Genomic DNA, 22,225 nt, shown 5'->3' on the forward strand with positions numbered 1-22,225 from the left:
ACCCACCCCGACGTCCATCCCTCCCCCGCTTCCTGACCTCCCCCACCTCCAACACCCACCCTGCAAACCTTGACCCCAACATCTGACCTTCTCACCTCTCGCGCACCAACCCCTGCCACCTCCAACCCTCCTCCAAACTTCAACCTCCTTGACTCTCAAGCCCCAGCCTATGACCTTTCTGATCATCTGACCATCAGGAATGCTGGATTGAAACTTGAAACTGAAGAGATAATTAAGTGTGTGAGGGCTTTGTAAACAGTGGGGTCCCACCAGAGTATGTTTTGCTAGTTTTAAATCCATTACAGAGAACAGCACAATATGCCAATATAATGTTTACAAATGTTGTTGTTGTATTAGCTTATTTTCTTAATAAAAGCAAATTACTGCGGATTCTGGAATCTGAAACCAAAAGAGAAAATGCTGGAAAATCTCAGCAGGTCTGGCAGCATCTGTAAGGAGGAAAAAGAGCTGAAGTTTCAAGTCCAGATGACCCTTTGTCAAAGCTTATTTTCTTGTTTTGCTTTGTCGCTCTCTAACTCAACATCTGCTTCTCTTGTCTGACCAAGTTATGGGAGACTGATCGCATTCAGAGGAATTTAGATCAATTTAATCGATTGTCTTTAAAACTAACAGCTGTGTAATATGGAAAGTGTGTGATAATGTGCATTCAATACATAATACATTTCGAATTTACAGCTGCACTTTCGCAAAGAATAAAATGGAAAATGATTTGGAATTGAAACCACGAATACTGGAAATACTCAGCAGCTAACATAGCAACCGCAGCGAGAGAGAAACAGAGTTAACAGGGGCGATTCTCCCAAAAGTGCTGAATTGGTGGAAAAACTGGTCTAGATCATGACTGTTTTTGAAGGCCAACTTCAGACCTGAATCTCCGCTCTCTGTGCACTGCAGAGGTCACATTCGTGAATATCATTAAAAGCTCAGGGGGCGGGGCCCATTCACGCCAAAGAGCCTGAAATCGGCAGAATGAGCGGGAACCCGTGCATGCTCACATCGCAGGGAGATCGCGGAAAAGACCTCCCATGACGGGCAGAGCCAGGTGACACTGGAGCTTCTGGAGCTCAATCCAGTTACCCTGGTGTCCAATGGAGTGTCCCCGGGGCCTCTGGACATCCCAAGGGAGGAGGAAGGGCGTGAGCCCATGCCGGTGTCTTCTACCAAGGAGATCCCGGACATCCCGAGACCTCCGATTTCCCCCCCCCCCTTCCTCACAGTGGAGCATCTCGGGGCCAGCGAGATGAACAAGGTGGCACTGAAACAGTGCCATCTGCAAGTCAGCCGGGGCCCTCTGGGTCCCGGCCACCAGGGGACATCTGCCAAGAGCATCACAGGCAATGTGGCGTGCATCATAGCTGGACACCTCCACCTCCGATGTGCATTCTGTAGTAGCACCTAGAAGAAGCAGAAGGCCGCACAAAGTAAGAAAGTTGTAGTTCACTAAGAGGGCATAAGTGAAGGTCACAATAGTCAGGGTTTATTAATCAATAATGTTAAGAACACAAACTATTAATTGCACCTCATAGCTGATTCTCTTTCTCCACCGCCCCCCACCACCCCACCCTCCCCGTCCCCGTCCCGATTCCCAAACATAAAGGTGTTGCCTGTTGAGCCTTGGAGACTCATCCACATGTTTCAGAGTGCCTGCCCTGCCCTCCTCAACATCCACCAGACCCTTGGTACAAGTGCCCCCCTCCCCATTGGCCAAATAACATGTGTTCCCAACCCTTACAGCTACGTGGGCCAGGGTGAACATAAGAACATAAGAAATAGGAGCAGGAGTAGGCCATCTAGCCCCTCGAGCCTGCCCCGCCATTCATCAAGATCATGGCTGATCTGAAGCGAATCAGTTCCACTTACCCGCCTGCTCCCCATATCCCTTAATTCCCTTATCGATCAGAAATCTATCTATCCGTGATTTAAACATATTCAACGAGGTAGCCTCCACCACTTCAATGGGCAGAGAATTCCAGAGATTCACTACCCTCTGAGAGAAGAAGTTCCCCCTCAACTCTGTTCTGAACCGGCCCCCACTTATTTTGAGGCTGTGCCCCCTAGTTCTGGTTTCCCTTCTAAGTGGAAAGAATCTCTCTACCTCTACCCTATCCAGCCTCTTCATTATCTTATATGTCTCTATAAGATCACCCCTCAGCTTTCTAAACTCCAACGAGTACAGACCCAATCTGTTCAATCTCTCCTCACAAGCTACACCCCTCATCTCCGGTATCAACCTGGTGAACCTTCTCTGCACTCCCTCCAAGGCCAATATATCCTTTCGCAAATAAGGGGACCAAAACTGCACACAGTATTCCAGTTGCGGCCTCACCAGTGCCCTGTACAGATGAAGCAAGACATCTCTGCTTTTATATTCTATCCCCCTTGTGATAAAGGCCAACATTCCATTCGCCTTCTTGATCACCTGCTGCACCTGCAGACTGAGTTTTTGCGATTCGTGCACAAGGACCCCCAGGTGGCAGCATGCATTCAGAATACAGGTAGGAGTCAGACTTGAATTCCACCAGGGGCAGGATCCCAGTGCACAACAGCAAGTCGTCATAATCTCCCAGCCTTCAACCAAGACTCGCAACCATTGCCAGCCAGGCACATTAATAGGGTCGGATGTTTCTGGGGGATAGGGTGGTGGGATGACAGAGGCTGGGGAAGGGTGATGTGGTGGTTTGAGGGCCCAGGTTGGTTTGGAGGGGGAATAGCGGCTGCACTTACTCCTGGGTGTGTGGTGGTTGCAGCCCCCTCACTGCTCAGCACCAGCTGGGTGAAGCGGGCTACAATCAAGGCATCCCTCGCTGCCCTTCCCTGCCGGACACCTGCCATCGCCGCCTGCCCTCTTGCTTCTGTCTCTTCATATGGTGGGACGTCCACCTCGTCCCCTCGCCACTCCTCCTCCTGCTCCAGCTGGTCTCCCCGCTGCTGGGTGATGTTGTGCAGAGCGCAGCAAACGATGATGATGCGTGAAGCACGCACAGGGTTGTACTGGAGGGCCGTCCCAGAGCGGTCCAAGCAGCAGAACCGCATCTTAAGCAGGCCGATGCATCGCTGAACGACGGACCGGGTGGCTGCCTGTCGTGGGTCTCCGTCTCGGTCTGGGGCCTCCGCACAGGCGTCATCAGCCATGACCTTAGCGGGTAACCCTTGTCACCCAGTAGCCATCCCGGGAGCCTGGGCTGGTCTTCAAGGAGGCCAGGGATGACCGACTGCCGGATCACAAAGCTGTCATGAACACTCCCTGGATGGCGTGCATCGACCTGCATGATCTTCATTTGATTGTCACAGACAATTTGGACGTTCAGGGAGTGGAACCCCTTCCTGTTCACAAATTGCTGCAGTCCTGCATGTGGGGCCTGTAAGGCGATGTGTGTCCCGTCCACTCCTTCCTGGATATTGGGAATCCCAGCAATGGCAGCGAAGCCGAGAGCACGGGCCTCTTGCTGTGCACGGCCCGCATCAAAATTAATGTACTGCCCTGCCCGGGCATACAGGGCATCTGTGACCTGCTGCCCACATCTGTGCATGGAGGCCTGGGAGATCCCAACTAGGTCACCACTGGGTGTCTGAAATGAGCCGGTGGCATAAAAATCCAGGGCAGCCATCACCTTCATGGCTGAGATGCCAGGTGTGAGAGCACCTCACAAAGGTGTCGCACTGTGGTCTTGGAGAGCCGCAGCCGGCGACGGCACATCTCCTCCGAGATGGCCTCGAATGAATTCCGGGGCCTGCACCTCCTGGGCCTCGGCAACCTCCGCCTTCTGTGCACCATCGAGGGAGCCTGCTCACCCACCACCTGGCCCTCAGTGGCAGCCCTCTGTCCTCCTTTCTGATGGTCTGGTAGTGGCTGCACCTGTGGTGGTCTCTCCATGCTCGCCACTTCCTGAGCTACCTCCTCCTCCTCCGCCCCTGTTGCCACCAACATGGCCAGCTCCAGATCAAGCAAACCGAGATCCATCTGCACAGTGGGGTTTGGAAAGAGTATAGAATGACGGATTATTATCATTGGCTGCATAGACCCAGCACCAGCCCAATCCCTCACTTGGGCCAGTACCCCCACTTGTGGGTGCTGGCAACGCCACACAATCCATGGTGCCATGCGTGGCCCGATTAGGGTTGTGTGAGATTCCCATCATGACAAATGCTGGCACAGATTATGCAGGTCGGTGTGCAGCCGTGGGCAATGCGCACCCTTGAGCCATTGCTATGTGTGCAACTGCAGCATCCATTACAGGCGTGTGTTGCTGGTCCGTGTCACAGGGCAGGGACAGACTGCAAATCAGCACCAGATGGGTGCTCAGTGACAGCAGATTCCATGCAGTCCATGTCTGAACCTCTGCACCTCGGCTTGGAGCAGCAGCTGCTTCATCTGGTTAGGCCTCAGTCAGCACATGGTGCACTCCTCCCCACCCTGGAACACCAGCACTCGGTCAAGTCCCTGACCACACCCCGCGGCAAGACAATGCCCCTGCACAGTGCCCTGGAGGGGAAGGCTGAGCAGGACTCCTTGAGGCTGCCTCTCACACTGAACTACAGCGCTGCCCTGGAGGGGGATGCTGAGCAGAACTCCTTCACGGAACCTCACCCGGAGAGCCCTGAGAAAATAGAAGCCCCCCACCCCAGAAATCACTGGTCCCTGGGCCAGCACCTGAACATCCTCCGTACTCCGCGCTGCACGTACCTCCTCATGCCAGTTCAAGGCTGCCACGTCTCAAGGTTGAGACTTTTATATACCTACTCTGATTCGCGCCAAAGTGACATCATGCCAAAGAGGTGGGGGACGCAAATGTGGGCAGTGATTGCCGTGTCGACCCCGATAATGGCACGCTAAGGAACGGAAAGTAATGCAAATCAGCAGCCTGCCGATTATCTGCGCGGTCCCGGCGGCGCCATTGTTTTTTGGTTGGGAGATGTGCGCAGATCGTAAACACTCGGGGGGGGGGGGACGGGGGGCGGAGAACCCGCGAAACAGCCGACACACATTTTCCGACCAGACCCGCCAGAAAATTTGCGGGTCACGATGGGAGAATTGCCCCCAACATTTCAAGTTCATGATGTTTTGTCAGAACTCCAAATTTGTGCTGTTTCAATTAAAGATATCAACTTTGGCTTTTCCAATGGTTTAGTTAGTTAAAACAAGGAATAGCTGAGGCTTTCTGACCATCACGGATCTTGGCCATGTTTCTGACCACCTGATGAAGGGGCAGCGCTCTGAAAGCTTGTGATACTAAATAAACCTGGTAGACTTTAACCTGGTGTTGTGAGACTTCTTATTGGCCTACCCTAGTCCAGCACCGGCATCTCCACATCATCAATATCACCTTAAAGCTGGCTTCAACATGAATTGGACTTGGCTGACAGAGGTTTATTTATTAATGTCACAAGTAGGTTTACATTAACACTGTAATGAAGTTATGTGAAATTCCCCTAGTCGCCACACTCGCCCTGTTCGGGTACACTGAGGGAGAATTTAGCATGCCCAATGCACCTAACCGGCATGTCATTCGGACTGTGGGAGGAAACTGGAGCACCCGGAGGAAACCCACTCAGACATGGGGAGAACGTGCAGACTCCGCACAGGCAGTGAGTCAAGCTGGGAATTGATCCTGGGTCCCTGGTGCTGTGAGGCAGCAGTGCTAACCACTGTGCTGCCCATCTTTCCATGATTAAATGGATTGTTAATGTCATAATATGGGTTCTTTATGCTCTTGTAGTGTGGCTCATTGATGAGACCTTGAGGCTTGTGTGTTTAAAAATAAACACCTTTATTGGTAGGCTTTAACTATTTACAGTTCCAAGCATGGTGTTGCACCCACCATGCAGGCTAGCTGCTTACAGAGTGTTCCTCTGAACTGTTTTCTGACCATGTGGCTACATACATTACACTGTAGGTAGTGCCACTTTCCAGGCCCACCTTAACCCTTGCTCTGCTGAGCACCTTTACATTATAATGTATGCAGGCACATATCATCACAGTTAATATCAGTGGGCTAAACACATGAACAGTTACCAAAGGGTAACTAGCAATAGAATTGTTGTGCCCCAACCTGTGATCTTGGAATGTGGGATATAATCGAAACATGGCAACTTTTTTTTCTAAAAATGTTAAATAATTTTTGAGAGCACATTGTTGACATGAAATGGTAAGTGTAAAAACCTGACCAAGGCCAGTCCTCCGGTATAATGGTACTTTTTTGAAATAAAGAAAAGGGCCTTCTCTGTGACTTACAATAACTCAAACCAGTGTTTGGAGTGCAGGTTTTAGACTCATGTCGCTCATTCAATAAGGAAGGTCGTATTCCATGAAATCCACAAGGAAATCTATTAATGACGTCCCGTGTCCTTCACTTAAACAGTAAGTGAAACAGTTAACTCACTGTGACAAAAATTTGGCAGAGGCACATGTTTAGTTTGGTTGTAGGAGAGTGCTCATGATCTACTGACCTTGAATTTGCATTATTAGATTACATTCCTTTATTGCCAACAGAAAAAAATTATAAAATTGTTTTTTGTGTGACCAACATCAGTGGCTGTAGCAATAATAGTATGGAACTGCCATATTAACAATGCCCTCTGCAAGCTGAACTATACAAGTGTGTATTAAAAACACCTCAACTCTCTAGCCATTATCAGTCCTTCGAAACTGATTAGAGCTAGATGCGTTATTACACTTGCAATGCTTGCTTCATGATGAATATCTGAACATGAAGTGAGGGAGCGTTTCGGGTGCTAGCCAGAATGTTTTCCTTACTATTGCAGTTCAATGTTTAGAAATCCTGGTCTATAAATTCCTTAAGAGATGAAATTATGCTGGGTTCATTGTCAGTTGGTAACCTTTGCCACCGACTGCCTTTGGGGTGCGGGACCAATGGGAGGTCATCTGAATTAAACATGGGCAGCAGGCACCTGTCTATGAACTCTGGAATGCTTCAAAATGTGTGTACAGCCTAGGGTAAGCCTTCATGAAACAAAGACCGGAGGCATTGGAAAGAGTGTAGTCAGGAGCATAAAACAACAAAGAGATGTGGATAGAATGTTGATGGGCAAAATCCTGATAAATGCATTTCAATGTAGATAAATGCCACTTGGAACCTCAAAAGGATCCTTTTGAGTTACTTTCCAAATGGGAAAAGGGGAGATCCACAGATATTTGGGGGTCTCTATACATAGATCATTAAAATGTCATGAACAGATACAAAAAATAACCAAAAGACTAATTGAATGCTGGCCTTTGTATCTGAAGGGCTGGAACATGAGGTGGTAGCAGTTATGCTTTTGCAATACAAAGCTTTGATCAGATCGGCACGGAGCTGATTAGCATATTGGAATTGCTACTTCAATCTGATTAGCAGGCCCGGGACGGTATTTTTCTGGTATTTTTCTGGGCTCGCTAGTGTCTCCCCACCAGCGGGATTTACAACTGGTCCCCACCAACGGGGCCAGGCGTGATCATCCTGCTTGTGGGGACAGAGGTCCCACCGGGCAGTGTCAAGAGGATGGAGTGTACTGGGGGTGGAGGGGGGGGGCCTACTGAAAATTGATCAGAATGATACCTCTACTCTGAATTTTAAATCATGACAAGAATATTGCATAAACCGGAATTGTATTCCTTGAAATTTAGAAGGTTAAACGTGATTTGATCAAAGCTTTCAAGATATTAAGGGAAACATTTAGCGTGTATAGAAAGAAGCTATACATACTGATTATGGAGCTGAGGAAATTGGGGCACATATAAAAAAGAGTGAGAATTTTCAGGGGTGTAATGAAGAAATACCTCTGTGTGATATCATATGAGTGTACCTTTGAGAGCCCTTGACCTGAAATTATGCACAAGTCTTAATATATATTCTGAAATCACACATTCTCCAACCCATGTTCTGGAGAACAGACATGATTTCTGTACTGCAGTTCCAAGAAGTGTGATTTTATTGAATTTAACTAAATATTCTCAAACTGATATAATGACCTGGACTCTTGCTGGGCCTGAGTGACACCGTAAAGAACAACAGCAATCTGTGCTTAATTTGATATGATCGGCATTTATCATAGCAAATGTGTTTTTTATTGTAATTGGGCAACATTGTCCTTCATCTTGGGTAAAACATATACGGCGGGGGGCGAGGGGTGAATTTGAGCTCGGGTTCGCCGTCAGCGTAAACAGCAACATGGGCCCAAAATCCCGGGAGAGTCGGGAAATGGAATTCTCGCTGGCGAGATCTCCTTTCCTGATTTTTTCCCCTCATCAGTCCCGTAACGAGGAACCTCATTTCCATACATTTTAAGAAATTTCCGGTTAATTAAAGGTTTCCCAGTTACATGAACCCTCCCCACCAACTCCCCCCTCACTGAATATCCAAGTTAGTGAGGTTTGCAACAAGTATATAAGACTGAGAATCAATTAGGGGTAACCTGCTGGGGGTACCAAGAGAATTATAGCCCCTGAGGGAGAGGGATATTTTTGGGTGCTTCCGCCTGGCATTGTTTGGCACAGCCTCTGGCAGTGTCACCCTGGCAATGTCAGGATGGATCCAGTGGGGAGCCTTGTGGGGGGTTCGCCTTTGTCTGACGGCAGGGGATGGGGGAGGACTAATACGTGGAAGCGGGATACTTCCGGGGAAGTGGTGGGGGAAGAGTCCCCAATACCTGTGTGGTTGTGGGGAGGGGAGAGCGGAGAGAGAGCCCCTGATATGTCCATGGTTATGGGTGTGGGAACCTCTATATTTCCAAGGTTGCGGGGGTTGGGGAGCCCCAACATTTCTGTGGTTGGAGGGGTCATCCTGCTGCTTGGGCCTTCCATGTTTGTTGGGTGGGGGATTTATTTTCAGTGCAGATCAGGGCGCCCTTGAAAGATGGTGCTCCGATTTCTGTGGAGGCAGTCTTGATGATTCTGTCAGAGTAACGGCGTAAACCACTCCCCAGATCCTCTGTGTATTGGGTGCCAGAAAACCTGAGGGGTGATTCTTCAGCTCCAGGCATGAATCATGTTATGCCAGAGACTCTCATGAGAGTGGCCTTAACACGATTTGCGCGGGAGAACAAATTTTGACATTTCCCCCCACCCCTGGCTGGCAATGGAATTGTCATTGAAATATGCATTTCCTGTTTTAAACCAGATTCACTCGGCTCCTGGAATACATCCACCCACCAGTGCGACCTGAAGCTGGCGGGCATCACTATGCTCTCCACAAACTGAGACCGGACATGATGACCAAGCTGGGGGCCTTGGAGGCTGTTGGAGTCCCCAGGTGGTCAGGGACATAACTGGGCAGTACCAACTTAGCAGTGCCAGGTTGGCACTACCAAGTGGCAGAATCTGACCGGGGAACATGAGGGGGTGGCCTGAAAGGGGGAGGGGGGCATGAGGGAGGGGCCTGAAGAGAGTGGTGTGGGGGGAGGGCTTTGGTGACTCATAGCAGGCTTTTGCCCATTTGGGGATTTGGGGATGCTGATGCAAGTGAGTCATAGAGGGAAGGGTCTGCAGGGTTGTCTGGAGATTGGGGTGCTCTTTAAAAATGGCATTCCAATGTTTGAGGCGACAGCCTTGCAGGCGTCTTTAGATCGACACATCTCTTTCCCAGCGGGAATCACCCCAAGCGCCAAAAATAAGTCTTAAGTGTGCATGGATTGCGATCTGGATCGCGCAGACTCACCCAATGGGGATCGCACCACTTTTCCCACCAGGATCAACATTTTAAAAAGTTTTGGGAAGAATTATGCCTCTAGTCCCTAAACACGGCTGTGCATTTGGAGAGGTACAGGCCACTTTTCAGTTTGAACCTGACATACTGCCAGATTTTGGTAAAACTCCGCCCACTGTAACCTCTCCATTGGAATGTTTGAGAGCAAGTCATTTCTGGGTGTTGGAATTTTCTGGATTATAGAATGGCATTGGAATGCGTAACAACACCTGTGTGGACCGGAAAGCCAGAATCGGTAGACGTAACTATTGACCTGAAGTATAAAATAGTGCTAAAACATTGTAAAGTATTAATAAAAAATGTTTCACTTATCCAAATACTGTACCTTCCATTCTTCTGCTTTCAAAGTACTGGACTAAAATGATACCATGAACTGCTTGGGTCTACTCCAAATGTTTCTGGACAACTGGTGTTTTTGAACAATAGATTTCCAGACTGGAGAGGTTACAGTGAATTGTTCTGCGTCTCGCTCCAAATGAAGAAAAAGGAGTGGGCTGGAGTCATTTATCTCTTTCATTGTTTGTGGAACTTTGCTGTCCACAAGCTGCACTCATCAAGGCTGCAGAAAAATAAATTGTTGCCTTTGAAGTGCTTTGGGCTTTCCTCAAAAGTCCATTTCAAGGTATCTTTTTGTATTTATTGGTCTAACTTTTCTATCAAGTTCACTTTCATTAGTCAAATTGCCTGGACAGGCACTGATCTTATTATGGTTAATGGATTAGTGCATTGTTTGAAGTTATTTTATTCTAACGTGAAATGAACTTTAAACTCTCCGCAGGTTATGGCAGTTTTATTTTTGAAGTTATTGTAGTGTATTCCTACCATACCCAGCTCTGCTTTTCTCCAGGTCACTTTATGCTTTGGAAACAAGATCAAACTAATCGTGGACTGACTGCTCACATCAATTCCATATGATTAATTCCTCCGGGCTATGCCTTTTTTCAGCAAAATACCTGTATTCAGACTGCTGGACGTGTGATCTGTGCAATAATGATTTGATGTTTCATTGATTCGAATAACACATACAGCATGAAATGCCAGTTACAAATAATCTAATTACCGACATGAGCAAAATATCAATTACTATTTCACAAAACCTTTTCCAATATTTTCAAATATGTAGATTATATTAACTTGCCAAAGAAGTAGCTGACATTCAAGAACAAAAATAGTATAATCAAAACATTGCTCTAACAGAGACATTGTGTGTGTGCGTGTGCGCGTGCGTGCTTCTGTGATATTTCTGTGGTGTGTGGTTGTGCCTGTGTGTGTTTGCATGTGTATATTTCTGTCGCGTGTGTGCTTTTATGTGTATGTGTGTTTCTGTGATGTTTGTGTGTATGTATATATATATATATATATATATATGTATGTGTGTGTACTTGTGTGTGTTTGAGAATGCGTGTGTATATTTCTGTGGTGTGTGTTTTTGCGTATAATATTGCTGTGGTGTGTGTGTATTTGTGTGCGTGTGTATGTTGCTGGTGTGTGTGTTTCTGTGATGTTTTTGTTGGTGTATATATATATATATTGCTGTGGTGTGCATGTTTGTGTGTGGATATTTCTGTGGTGTCTGCTTGTGTGGGTGTGTGTTTTTATGATGTTTGTGTGTGTGTATATATTGCTGTGGTGTGTTTGTGTGTGTATATTTCTGTGGTGTCAGTGTGCTTCTGTGGGTGTGTGTTTCTATGATGTGTGTGTATATATATATTGCTGTGGTGTGTGTTTGTGTGCGTATATTTCTGTGGTCTGTGTTTCTGTGATTTTTTGTGTATATATATATTGCTGTGGTGTGTATGTGTGTGTGCATGTTTGTGTGTGGATATTTCTGTGGTGTCTGTGTGCTTGTGTGGATGTGTCTTTCTATGATGTGTGTATATATTGCTGTGGTGTGTATTTGTGTGGGTATATTTCTGTGGTGTTTGTGTGGGTGTGTTTCTGTAATGTTTGCGGTGTGTACGTATTTCTGTGGTGTGTGTATTTTATTTTAACTATTTTTACCTCGCATCTGTTCTGAAAAAATACATCCTCATTTTCAAGTTTATTTATGCTTTTTGCAGGCACTTCAGCACTGAATCTCTAATATGTGACTGCAACCTTAGATGGCTCTTGCAGTGGGCCAAGAACTCCTCAGTGCGAATAGCAGATGAAACCTTGTGTGTCTACCCAAGTGCTTTGCAGGGCCGGCCATTCAAAACTTTGAAAGAGAATCAGTTGTCATGTGGTGAGTGAAACTGCAATTTTCAAATTGTTATTTTGAGTTTAGCTTGAAAAGTATCTGCTGGTTTAAAATTCACTCAAACTCAGATTCACACGGACTTGAAACATTAACTTTGTTTCTCTCTCCACAGATACAGCTGAGTTTATCTACACTTTGTTTTTATTTCAGATTTCCAGCATCTGCAGAATTTTGCTTTTGTGGGTGTTGATATGGGTTAAAGTTCAGCTGAAATGTCTCTTGTTTGCACTGGTCTTTGAGTAGAATTGAATAAAGCTGTGTTTCTTATTTTTTGGCAGAGTCATGGAGCAGCACTGGGGGCTGTGACAGGGGGTCGTGCAAGGGGACTGTACTGAGGGGCATTGCCAGGGGACAGAGCTGGGGAGCTGTGCTAGTCAGTGCCATGGGGCAGGGCCAGGGGGCAATGCCAGGGGGCTGTGCTGGGGGCAGAACCAAGGAACCATGCTGGGCAGTGCTGGGGGGGGGGGGGGGTGGAGGGCAGTACCCTGTGGCAGTGCCAGGGGACAGAATCAGGAGGCTATGCTGGTCAGTGCTATGGGGCAGTGCCAGGGGGCAGTAGTGGGTTCAGCGTCGAGGGAGGGGCAGGGCTGTGCCAGGAGGCAGAGCTAGGGAGCAGAGCCAAGGAGCTGTGCTGGGCTGTGCCAGAGGGCATTTTCCAGTGGCAGTGCCAGAAGTGGAGCCGGGGCAGGACCTGGAGACAGTGCCAGGGTACGGGCTGTGCATGGCCCACTCCCCAGAGAGATGTACTCATCTGTAGGCCTCTGGCATGAGGGTACACTGATGTGAATGGACAACCCAACATGTGTTGGGGAGTTGGGATCAGGCTAAAAGGTCTCATAATTATATGTAAATTAATTCAAATGGGGATCCCAACATTCAGCTTTGGGATTCCCATTTCGTCATTGGTGGGGGAGGGGGTCAATTGAATTGGGAAATCCCACCAGCGTAAAGTGCGTTTTGGGACTCCAGTGGAATTACCCGCTCCCGCCGCCACTCCTGCCCCTCGAAAACGGGAGTGGAAAATCTCCTCCAACCCCTAACATTTTGTGTACAGGGCTGGGTGATTGCGAGGCTTTTTTCTTGATTAAAATGGAAGTGAAAGGAATTGAGATCACGTGAGGTGTTTTTTTTGGGGTTGACGATTCATCACACTGGCCTCTTGACCTTGAAGGTTGTTGAAGCCTGACTCCGTGCAGTGTTCACAGCCTTGAATCATCTCTCTTCCTGACTGAGAAGGAATTAATTAAAGTTTAAAAAAAAATCCATTGCTCCTTTCTTAGGCTGCACCAACTCGTTTTCCAGCTGTTCTGTCAGCGACCGTCCTGAATGACAGCTCATCCTTCTGAAAACCCGAAACACAGACACACTTTTATTGATGTGCTTGGGAAACTGCAAGGTGCTTTCACACCATTGAGTGCTCAGTTTCACCAGGAGAAAATACTGAGACCTCTGGAACATTCATAGGCTTCACCTTTCATAGGAGACCTTTCTGTGTATACTGGATGCCAAAATGGCACTAGGTTTTGAATGTTTAACACTGGTCAGAAAGTCTGCCTTCATTGTGTGGAGCTGCTGCATTTTTACCCACAAATGTTGACTTTTGTTTCTCACAGACTTTAACATATGGGGAGGCAATGGCCTGATGGGCCATCTGACATTGAGCTAGAAATGTCTGGGCCTTTATATAAAGTTGCTGGGGTAATCATGGGGAGGCAGTGGCCTAATGGTATTCTCGCTAGACTATTAATCCAGAAACTCAGCTGACGTTCTGGGGACCCAGGATCGAATCTCACACCAGCGTACGGTGGAATTTGAATTCAATATATTAAAAAATCTGGAATTAAGAATATACCGATGACCATGAAACCATTATCGATTGTAGTAAAAGCCCATCTGGTTCACTAATGTCCTTTAAGGAAGGCAACCTTCTGTCCTTACCTGGTCTGGCCTATATGTGACTCCAGAGCCACAGCAATGTGGTTGACTCTCAACTGCCCTCCAAGGGCAACTAGGGATGGGCAATAAATGCTGACCAGCCAGCGACGCCCATGTCCCAGGAATGAATAAAACAAAAACTGAGAGGACAAATGTCATTTTTCATTCATCAAGTGTTGCAAAGTTAATGATGTGGCGACTGGATGCTGAAGTGCATATTTTTAAACACTCATTTATTCAATTATTAATGAACAATAGCTAATTTTACACCCCTAATTTATCTGCCTCACTGTGTTATTACATCCTTGGGTGTTTCTGCCTCATTCACGCCAGTAAAATTGACATTTATGCAGAGCTGATATACTGAGAACATTCTCCTGATGGTAGCAAACAGATGCTTAACATTATCATAGAGCATTCTTTTATCATAAAATAGAGAAAGTAATACATTAAAAAAAGCAGGTCCTCATGACCATCTTAACTACTTGCCTGCCGATATTGTCAACACCACATTCTGGGCTATTGTGCTGAAAGGTGTTGGAAGCTGAATCTGTTATTGGGGATTTGCAAATACAAATCTGAAAGTTGTCAGAGTCGATTTTTACCTGGGTTTGGGCAGTGACTTGGTCCTTCCAATCGCAATCTCTCACTGCAGGATATCATTTTAGCCTGTTTTTAGCAGACAGGAAAAACGCTCACCGGCAGACAGCAAGATTCTCCTCCAGATATGCAGATTTGGTCTCAATTATATAATCAGGGCCTAACTGCAGTTTGAATCCCAGGTCTTTAGACAACATGGTTACAAAACCAGAAGAGGCCCACGACTGCCTGTTATTTTCATTTTTCTTTGTTTCTGGGCCAAGAGAAGCATAAATCCTCCTCTGGGCCCTCCAAGGAAGCCCCCTTTTCCAACAGAAATACCCTCCTGACCCCTAATCCCTCCCCCACTTTTCCAGCCAACCCCCTATCTGACGGCCCAGTACTGTCCCTGCTGCCCACCGGCCATCTTGCAATTCCTCTGGGAGGCCTCCACTGAGGCGAGGGCAGGAGTTAAAAATCGGTTGTCTCTCGCGGCACGCGGGATTCAACTGTTCGCCATTTACCCCGACCCTCACACTCAGGCCTCCAACTGCGAGGTGAAATCCTGCAGGTATATCCCTGAAGAAAATGTCTTATTGTGCATAACTTAACATCCTCTGGAGGTTAGCTTTCCTTCATAGAGTGCGAGTGATTTGTGTTTGGAAGCAGTAACTCTGTGTGAAAGAAACTAAAAGGATGCAAAACAGATGTAGATTTGATCAGATGTGAGTTAAGAGTCATGACGCTCACTCTGGGGTTTGTTGTCAGACATATGTGATTAAGTGGCTTTGGGATAGCTACAGAGTTTGGTGGGCTATCGTTTACTTGGCCAGGATATTGAAATGTTTGATACTCGGTTGGGGTGGGGTGGGGGGGGGGGGGGGGGGGGTGGTTGGTGGGTGGCAGGGGTGGCAGTGGGTAAGAATTTTCTGCACGATAACTATTTTATGTCACCCGACTGGATAAATCGCAATGCGAGGAAAGAATAAATGCTGCAGTTGGATAATATTGAGTGTAGCAGCTTTCCTAATAGTTAGCTCAGTGGTTAGCACTGCTGCCTCACAGAGACAGGGACCCGGGTTCGATTCCCGACTTGGGTCACTGTCTGTGCGGAGTCTGCATGTTCTCCCCGTGTCTGGGTGGGCTTCCTCCGGGTGTCCCGGTTTCCTCCCATGTGCTGGGGTTAGGGTGCAATGGCCATGCTAAATTCTCCCTCAGTGTACCCGTACAGGCGCTGGAGTGCGGCGACCAGGGGATTTTCATAGTAACGTTATTGTAGTGTTAATGTAAGCCAAACTTAATAAATAAACTCAAAGAAATATTTTCTGTCTCACGCTATCTGTTTATTGAGGCCTTGCTCGCAAAAGCCTTTTATTTCCCCCAAGTAATGTTATTATTGCTGCAATCATAATTGAAAGTGTCAGAAAAATTGACATGAAGAAATGTAAAAGGCAGCGCTGAAAAGTTGATTGCATGCAATTCATGAGGTGCACTTTGGTAATTGGAGTCCATGTGTCTGGCTCTGCAATGTCAGAGTACAATTGTACCAGTGTAAGGTATCATGCCTGGAAACAACAGAGTCCAGATAAAGAAAACAGTTTGCAAATGTGTTATTGTAATGAAAGCAGTTAATGGCTGTATGACAGAGCGTCTATTGATTGCAGCTTGTTTAACAGCTTGCAGCAGGGTAACAGGTTTCAGTCGGTATGTTAGTTTATCCTCAGCTGCGTTCTAAAGACTTTTAGGGATAGATTTTTTTTTAATTGGCGCAATTTGGCATGCAAGGGCCAGGAAATGACTTGTTGCAATATTTTACTTTCTCCCTGCGGTGTTATTGCATTGTGCTATTTCCTGTGGATTTTCCTGATGGTTGGACAGCATTCTCACACAGAATATCCTCCTTGGAATGTGCAAGGACTTCAGAATCCATAGAATCGAATCCCTACAGTGCAGGAGGAGGCCATTTGGCTCATCGAGTCTGGACCGACCACAGTACCACCCAGACCCTATTCCCATAGCCCCACATATTTACCCTGTTAATCCTCTGACACTAAAGGCGAATTTAGCATGGCTGATCAACCTAACCTGCACATCTTTGAATTGTGGGAGGAAACCGGAGCACCCGAAGGAAACCCACGCAGACTCGAGGAGAATGTGTAAACTCCACACAGACAATGACCCAAGGCCGGAATTGAACCTGAGTCCCTGGCACTGTGAGACAGCAGTGCTAACCACTGTGCCACTGTGCTGCCTATTACCATGTGCAATCTTATGCAGTGAAACCTCCTGCAATTCTGCTTCTTGATCTCTGATTTGCATGGAGTATTTGGCCTGCTCATACATCATAGGCTTTGAAGGTCAGTGAAGTATTCTGTTAAAGGTTGCTTGCTGCAGTAAAGTGCCAGTGCAAAGCTGGACACAATGTGTGGATCCTTCAGCACCGTTGTTGAGGAAGCATGAAGTGGCTGAGCAAGGAGACATCAAGGAGGCTTGTCAGCAATAGAGGCATTCGTTCCACATCCAGTCACATCCACTTGCCCCTATATGCAGGTCCAATTTCATTTTGGACTTTCTCTTGCTGTGCCGGGATTCAATCGGGAGGCAATGATGGGGCAGTGCCACCTGCTGTGAATTAACCTGCAGACAACCTCAGCTAACTGAATAGCAGGGATGGTGACTAATATCATCAGCGTCTATGCACCCGGCTCTTTCTATAATGTGTAACAGTCAATCAGCAGGGCACCAATGCATCAGCCATATCATGGATGCTTTCTTCAGCCAGGCAATGGAGGCAATGACCTAATGGTATTATCACTAGACTATTTATCCAGAAACTCAGCTAATGTTCTGGGGACCTGGGTTCGAATCCCACCATGGCAGATTGTAAAATTTGAATTCAATAAAAAATATCTGGAATTAAGAATCTACTGATAACCATGAAACCATTGTCAGAAAAACCCATCTGGTTCACTAATGTCCTTTAGGGAAGGAAATCTGCCATCCTTAGCTGGTCTGGCCTACATATGACTCCAGATCCACAGCAATGTGGTTGACTCTCAACTTGCCCTCTGAACAAGGATTGGGCAATAAATGCCAGTAAGCCCATGTCCCATGAATGAATAAAAAAAGGGAAAAAGGCAACCTCCGTCACTGATTTCTCCAAATGTTCCTTGTACATGCAATCAGCGAATGAAAGAATACTGACATGATTTTAGCTGAAGGGACTCTCCGTGGTCCAGGAGATAGTTGAAGGCACCATGAAGCCAAGGCAGCATGTTGCTGCTCATCTAATTTACCACTATTTCTAATCTCTGCACTCTGACTCCCCTGGTGGCACATCAGTTACAGGACAAATGGAAGCCATTTGGCTCACTGTGCCTTTGCTGACCTTTTGTTAGACTATCCGTTTAGTCTCACTCTCCTTCTCTTTCCTCATAGTCCTCTAGATTTTCCCCCTTCAAAGCATTTATTCCATTATCTTTTGAATGTTACTATTGAATCAGCTTTGGCCACTTTTTCTGGCAGAACATTTCAGATTACAACAACTCACCTTGTTAAACAAAAAAGTTTACTTGAGTCTCCTCTTTTGCCAATCACCTCAAATCTGTGCCCTCTTGTTGGTAACCCTTCTGCTGCTGGAAGCAGCCTCTCTTTACTCTATCAAAACCATTTATGATGAAGATCTCTGTAAAATCTCTTCTTAACTGTCCTGCTTCAGGGAGAACAACCTCAACTTCTTCAGACTCTCCACATAACTGGGCTCCCTCATCCTTGAGACTATTGTCATAAATTTCTTCCACACCTTCTCCGAGGCCTTAACATCCTTCCAAAAGCATGGTACCCAGAATTGAAGAAGATACTCCAGCTGTAGCCTGAGCAATGTTTTCTAGAGGTTTAACATAGCTACTTTATGCCTCCATTAATAAAAACAAGAAATACCATGGCAGAGGGGCGGGGGCTTACCAAAAAAATTCGAAGTGCCGAATGAGCGTGAAAATGGGAGAGTTTCAGATCCATTTTTTTGGGCAAGGCCACAAATGAAATCTTATGCCACTTAGTGCAAAAAGTGATGCACGATCTGATCCCCGCCAGTACAGGGAGTGGACAGAGTCTATTCTTGCCAGAAAGCCGGCTGCTCTTACTAAAGGGCACTATCACGCATGCACAGAACAGAGAGAGATCTGTCAGGCACCCCACCCCCCTGAATATAACCCCCCTCTCTCCCCCCCCCCCCACCCCGATCACTGGCCCCAAGGGGCACTGCCCCCCCCCCGTCCCCCGTCCACCCAGGGGCCTCGATGGCCTCCTGTCCTACCAGTGAGGCCGTTAAGACAAATGAGCCCGGATGATCTTACTGACCCTGGATTTCCAGCAAGCGGTGGGAAATCAGGCGCAATGTCAATTTTTCGCCTCTTGCGCGATCTTACTGGCTCGCCACGCCCACTGACCAGTGTGAAGTGCCGATAAGATCACCCCCCATATGTTTTTTTAAACAGGCATCTCACTTCGTCATGCTACCTTCAAAGATTCGCGTACATACACCTCAGGGCCTTTCTTTTCCTGTACCAGTGTTTAAAATTGTAGCATTTAGCTCTACTCTTCTCCCCATTCTTTGCACCAAAATGCTTTATTTCTCACTTCTCTGCATTAAATTTCATCTGCAATGTGTCTGCCCATTCCTGCAATGTGTCTGCCCATTCCATTGTCTATGTCCTCCTGATGTCTGTCTGCCCTATTGTTTTACTACATTTTCAAGTTTCATTGCGTTCAAAATTATACTTGGACATCCAGCTCCAGGTTATAAATATATATACGGAAAAGCGTAGAGGTCTTAATACCAGCCCCTGGGGAGTACCACTGTATATTTCCCTCCGGATTGGAAATGAGCATTCACCACTGCTCTCTACTTCCTGTCCCTTTGCCAATTTTGTATTTGTGTTACCACTGTCCTTTGAATCCCATGAGTTTTAATTCTGCTTACAAATACTTCCTGAAACTCACTAACTGCATCCATCAGGATGTGCGTGTAACTGTGCTTGCAAACTTTAGAGAGGGTCCCACACTGATAGCAAGGGGGCTGTCTTACCCAGGGCAACCAGTAATGCTGTTCGCCTCCTCTTCCAGGACGTAAATAAAAGTTTAAGTTTATTTATTAGTATCACAAGTCGGCTTACATTAACACTGCAATGAAGTTACTGTGAAAATCCCCTCGTCACCATACTCTGGCGCCTGTTCGGGGACACTGAGGGAGAATTTACTATGGTCAATGACTAGCACGTTTTTTGGACTGTGGGAGGAAACTGGAGCACCTGGAGGAAACCCATGCGGACAAGGGAAGAATATGCAAACTCCACACAGACAGTGATCCAAGCCGGGAATCGGACCTGAGTCCCTGGCACTGTGAAGCAGCAGTGCTAACCACTGTGCCACCCACAAAACTAACATGTATTAAAATGCTGGCATCAAGCATCACTTTGAAGCCAGGATTATTATGTGTGTATGTGAAGTGGAAAGGATCTGAGAGCAAGTGCTATCAATCATGAAGTTTGTGGCTTCACCTTTTCTGGTGCCTTGAAGCTCTTCGAGTCAAGGCTGTTCAAGGTGATGTCCTCAAAGAGGACTACAGATTTATCATTTCTGGACCCTCTTTTGTTGTTGGTCTGTTCCCTTGCATCAGAAAGAGATAATGAACTGGCAGTTATATAACCCTTTTTCATGAACCCATGGAATCTAATGTTCTTGCCCTCAATGTCAACAAAATGAAGGAGATTGTCATCGACTTCCAGAAGCATGGTGGAGAGCATGACGCTGTCTACATCAACGGGGATGAACTAGAAATGGTCAAAAGCTTCAAGTCTTTAAGTGTCCCAATCACCAACAACCTGGCCTGGTCCCCCCATGCCGACACTATAGTTAAGAAAGCCCACCAACGCCTGTAGATTCTCAGAAGACTAAGGAAATTTGGCATGTCAGCTAAGACTCTCTCCAACTTTTACAGATGCACCATGGAAAGCATTCTTTCTGTTTGTATCACAGCTTGGTATGGCTCCTGCTCTGCCCAAGACGGCAAGGAACTACAAAAGGCCATAAATGTAGCCAATCCATCATGTAAACCAGCCTCCTACCCAGTGACTCCGTCTACACTTCCTGCTGCCTCGGCAAAGCAGCCAGCATAATTAAGGACCCCTCGCACCCCGGACATTCTCTCTTCCACCTTCTTCCGTTGGGAGAAAGATACAAAAGTCTGAGGTCACGTACCAACCGATTGAAGAACAGCTTCTTCCCTGCTGCCATCAGACTTTTGAATGGACCTACCTTGCCTTAAATTGATCTTTCTCTACACCCTAGCTATGACTGTAACACTACATTCTGCACTCTCTCATTTCCTTCTCTATGAACAGTATGCTTTGTATAGCATGCAAGAAACAATACTTTTCACTGTAAACTAATACATGTGACAATAATAAATCAAATCAAATCAGGTGATGCAATATTTAATTGGTTGAAGGGTAGTGCATGAGGACCTGCCTATTTCCTGCCTCTGCCCACTTATGTCCCGGGATGAAAAGGCTCATGGATACCCCCCCACCCTAAAATGGACAATTAATACCACTTAAGGGTTTCATCCCCCTGCAGCTGGTATTCACCTCGAATTGTGTGAGAGTATTGCCATTTGTGAAGCCCAAAATGTCAGGGTTTCTGTGGGATGGGGAGGGTGGGGTGGTGGGAGGAGGAGTCAGGGCGTGTCCCTTGCTTAAAGGTAATCAGTGCCTGATGGAGGGAGCCAGCATCAAGAAGGAAGTGTCCACCTGCCTGCACTTGCTGCTGTCCTCCCTCACAACGCCCACCACATTACCTCTATTCCATCAACACTCACTAGTGGTCAAGGTCCCTTGGTCATCCTGCACTTCAGGAGAGTGCAATGCTGGCAGCTGCCATCACTCCCCAGTGGCCTCACAGCTCGAGGGACCCGGGTTCAATTGCCGCCTTGGGTCAATGTCTGTGTGGAGTTTGCATGTTCTCGTCGTGTCTGCGGGGGCTCCAGTTTCCTCCCACAGTCCAAAGATGTGCAGTTTAGGTTGAATAGGGGCCATGCTAAATTGCCCCTTAGTGTGAGGGTGATGAGCAGGGTAAATATGTGGGTTCGGCAGGATAGGGCCTGGGTGGGATTGTTGGTGCAAGCTCAATGGGCCAAATGGCCTCCTTCTGCACTCTGGGGATTCTATGATGAGTGACAGATTAACATTTTTTGATGGTGTTTGTGGGAGGAATGCTGCTCAGAACACCAAGAGAACTCCTTGCTCCTCTCCAAATGATGCCATGTGATCTTGTATGTCTACTTAAGCCACCAAAAAAGGGCAAATAGGTTTAATATATAATCTCAAAGGCACACCTTCAGTGCTGCCAGCCTCACACTCATGTTGAAGTTCTGGAATTGGACTTGAGCCACTATCTTCAGACTCCGAATAAGCCAGGCTGATTAGATATTGCTAGCAGAGAAGGCATTTTGAGATGCTGAAGGTGTCTGTATAGTGCGTATGGATGTGCGCAGTAAGGAATGAAAGGATGCTGGAAGGTTGTCTAAAGGAATTGAATAGAGCAACAGGAAGCATAATAGAAATAAAAACAAAAGATGCTGGAAAATCTCAGCATGTCTGACAGCATCTGTGGAGAGAGAGTAGAGTTAACGTTTCGAGTCTGGATGACCCTTCTTTAGAGCGGTTGCCAGGCAACAACTTGTAGTATTAAT

General features: G+C 46.9%; 1 protein-coding gene across 1 annotated transcript in view; it reads left to right on the forward strand.

The window, feature by feature from the left end:
- Positions 1 to 22,225, forward strand: part of adgra1b (adhesion G protein-coupled receptor A1b) — a 359,394-nt gene that overhangs the window by 15,302 nt on the left and 321,867 nt on the right. The window contains exon 4 of the mRNA XM_078223476.1: positions 11,783 to 11,946. The gene's annotated coding sequence lies outside the window, so the exon portion shown is untranslated. The remainder of the gene's footprint in view (positions 1 to 11,782; positions 11,947 to 22,225) is intronic.

This window comes from Mustelus asterias, chromosome 11 (assembly GCF_964213995.1).
Source record: "Mustelus asterias chromosome 11, sMusAst1.hap1.1, whole genome shotgun sequence".
In the NCBI taxonomy this organism is placed as follows: Eukaryota; Metazoa; Chordata; class Chondrichthyes; order Carcharhiniformes; family Triakidae; genus Mustelus; species Mustelus asterias.